This window comes from Belonocnema kinseyi, chromosome 5 (assembly GCF_010883055.1).
Source record: "Belonocnema kinseyi isolate 2016_QV_RU_SX_M_011 chromosome 5, B_treatae_v1, whole genome shotgun sequence".
NCBI lineage: Eukaryota > Metazoa > Arthropoda > Insecta > Hymenoptera > Cynipidae > Belonocnema > Belonocnema kinseyi.
Window position 1 is genome coordinate 40153811 of NC_046661.1, and position 3586 is coordinate 40157396.

The 3586-nt window shown below is 25.3% G+C and overlaps 1 protein-coding gene across 1 annotated transcript in view; it reads left to right on the top strand.

The window, feature by feature from the left end:
* Nucleotides 1-3586, top strand: part of LOC117172610 (39S ribosomal protein L21, mitochondrial) — a 37860-nt gene that overhangs the window by 32751 nt on the left and 1523 nt on the right. The window lies entirely within an intron of this gene.

Consider the following 3586-nt stretch of genomic DNA (forward strand, 5'->3'; position numbering starts at 1 on the left):
ATTAATTATGAATTAAATAAATTATAATGAAACGATAAAATTATATAATAAAATTATTTTTTATTTTATTTTTTATATAATATTTTATAGAAATTTATGTATCTTACTTTGTATGAAAATTATGTCCCGATTTTTTAAATTGAGAACTTAATAGTTTCAAAATTGAAAAAATGTATTTTTGAATTTTACTCGAGTGGTTGATCAGAATATATAAATATTTTGCTTTGAATTTCTCAATTTAAACTGAAAAGTAAGAAATTATTGGAAAGTTTCAAAAATATTTATCTCTTAATTGTTAGTTTGTAATAAAATAATCCGTAAATGAACTATTTATTGTCGCCGGTACATTCTCACCATGCGCTGTGCCCGTGGCTCGCAAGTTTGGGCGCGCCTGGAGCACACGTCTTTTGATTCCCGCGATTCGCGCTCAGATATTTATTCTTTGCATTTAGAATGCTTGAATGAAACTTTATCAAAAACATCTCTTTAGATCGCAGTATTTATATGCGTGTTCATATTCTGAATTTTTTGCTTAAATAAGCATAGTTAAAGATTAAGTTTCTCAAAGGTCTGTAGGCTTTGAGGTACACAATATTATCGTGAAACTCGCGCTGAGCACTGGTTTTTTGACAGACAGTTGTAAATTTATATTTTATGAACCACCTTAAAATAAACTTGAAAAATACAATCCTTTTCTTAGACATTTTTCTCTATCTCGCGTTCTTATGCTAATAATAATGGGATTTTGGTTTCCATATTATTTTTTATACGTGTATAAAGCAAAATGTCCTACAAGTCTTCTTTTAGATTATTTACGTATCTTGCGTCTTTTAGCGTAATATTGGAATTTTCGATTATCTGCATATATTACTTACTATAAAACAAAAATACGAGTCCTATTGAAATGTGGTTGAAAGAAATTTTGTAGTATTTTTCAAAACCTATCATTTCTCTTTGAGACTTTTTGTCGTATTGTCCATCATTTAGTTCAAAATTTGAATTATGTGGTGTCAAATTTCGGCCAATTCTAATACTTTCTCCGTCATAAATAATAAGAATGTAATAAATGAATACAAATTTGTATCACTTTTTTGGGCGAATAACTTTTTTCTATCAATTTGTTTTTGTACCTTTTGTTGTTTTTCCACAAATTTTTCATTTTTATTTTTAATGCCATTTTTATGATCAAAACCAAAATTTTTGTTGATTCATCTTCTTTTGTATCCTGCATAGTTTGACCACAAAATGGGATTTTTTATATCTTATTATTTTTTGTGCAATAAAAATTAGAATTTTCTATTTTATAAGAAAATCCAAAAAGGTTGTATGATAATCTTGTAGGGCTTTTAAAAAGCTATGTTTTTCTTTACTTTTTTTCATATCGTACGTTGTTTGCCTTATAATTTTGATTTTCGATTGATATTAAAATTTTTGAAAATGCTATAACTCTGAGAATTTTTTTTGTATAAAAAAAAGTCATCCGGATAAATTGTTCTGAGTACTATTAATAGCCGTAAATTAAAATTTTAAGTAAAACAACAATGGTACCAAAATTTGTATTTTTATCCAAAAATAGCTGTTAACGAACTCGCCCTTTCTTTTCGGACTTGACGGACCTTTCTTTTCTTATCCTTTCTCAATCATAAATGATGAGAATGAGAAAAATTACAGGCCCTTTAATTTTCGTTATTAATTTCAGTTTCTAAATCATTTGAATTGTTCAAAGTAAAACGCTGTTACTTTTCTCTGTGATATTGATATTTTATACAATATAAATAAATTTGAAAATAAAGTTTCTTAAGTATAGTCTCAATATACTTGTTCTCTGTCATTCTTTTAATTGTTGTAATTTCGTTTTCTGAGTATTCTCGATTTTTCGTAGTGTATTTTTATGCTAGACAAAATTTAAACTATACATTATAAAGATGATTTCATTAAATACAAAAATCGAAACTTTAAGGGGTCGTCAGTAAACTGTATTACCAATTGCATGGGGAGGGGGGGGGGGTCATGCTAAAAACTATGGTTCGAACAGGGGTTGGGGATCAGTGAAAGAAAAGTTACGAACTTAGATAACATTTAGTATGTTTCCTTATTATTCACTTTTAAAAAATGGTTCTTTTTTTCTCTGTTTTTAAGAAACCCCCTTTTCTCGTTTTTTTGCTTAAATCCTTTTTTGAAGAAAGTCTACTATCATATTTGTGTTTCGGAATTCAACTCGTTTGGTTAAAAATTCTAGTATTCAGTTTCAAATTTTATTATTCTGTAAAAATTGCAACTATTTTGTTAATAAGTCATCTTGTTTCGTTAAGAATTCAGAAGCTTGGTTAAAAGTTTAACTACTTCGTAAAAAAATTATTCTTTTGGTTTTAGATTCACCTCTTTGATCGAAAATTTAACTATTCTATTTTTAGAAAATTAATCTTCTACGGATAAAAAGTCATTTTTAGGCTGAACTCTTTTCTTAAAAATGTAACTATTTTTTGAAAATTCGTTTTTTTTTTAAATAAGAATTAATTTTTTTTAACTAACAAGGTAAACATTTCATTTTTTATTTAAATTGATATTTTTATTAAAAATTAATATTTTCTTGTTTAAAATTGCTCCTCCGGGCTTTAAAATTCAAAAATGTTGTTCAAAAATAATATATTTTGTTGAAAGCTCATCTTATTTTGGTAGATCATTAATACAATGCTGAAAAATTCATTTCTGTGGTTAAAAATTTAATTATTTTGTTCGCAATTTATCTTCTTCAATTGAAAATTAAACGACTTGGTTAAAAGTTAATCTTTATCATTAAAGATTCATATTTTTGGGCTCCCCTTGATCTTCGGGGTTGACTTTTGTTGAAAATTTAATTCCTCGATTTAATTGCAAATTAATCTTTTTTTAACATGTAACAATTTTCTTGACATTTTGGGTTTTTTTTTTCTTAAAAATTAATTTTTTATTTGAAAATTTGAAACTTTACATTTTTGTTAGAAATTTATACTTTATAAGTTTAAAATTTAATTATTTAGTAGAACATTCTTTTGTTTTGTTGAAAATTCATCTTTTTGGTCGAAAATTAATTTTCTTGATTTTTTTTACATCGTCTTTTTATTAAAAATGCAATTTTTAAGTTCTAAATTAGTATATTTTGATTAATGATTTAACAGTATGGTAGAAAATTAAAGTAGGATTCGTTTGTAAATGAACTTTTCCGTGTTTTTTTCGTGTTTATTAAATCTAGTTTTTTTAAAATCATATTTCTGCAAGATTTACCTCTTTGGCTTAAGATTGAACTTTTTTTGTTGACAATTTGTTTTTTTATGTTAAAAATTACTTTTTTTTAAATTGCAACTTGTCTATTCTTGATTAGAAATGGATCCTTTATAAGTTGAAAATTCAGCTATTTGGTTGATAATTCATGGAATTTGTTAAAAATTCGTCTTTTTTGGTAATAAAATTAATCTTCTTTGTTGAAAATTCATTACATATTTCAACTTTAAATCTTATTAATTTAAAGCGTTTTATATTTCATTCAAATCAATTGAAAGTGAGTTTTAAATAATAACTGATACGAGGGATTTTATTAGCTGTAACG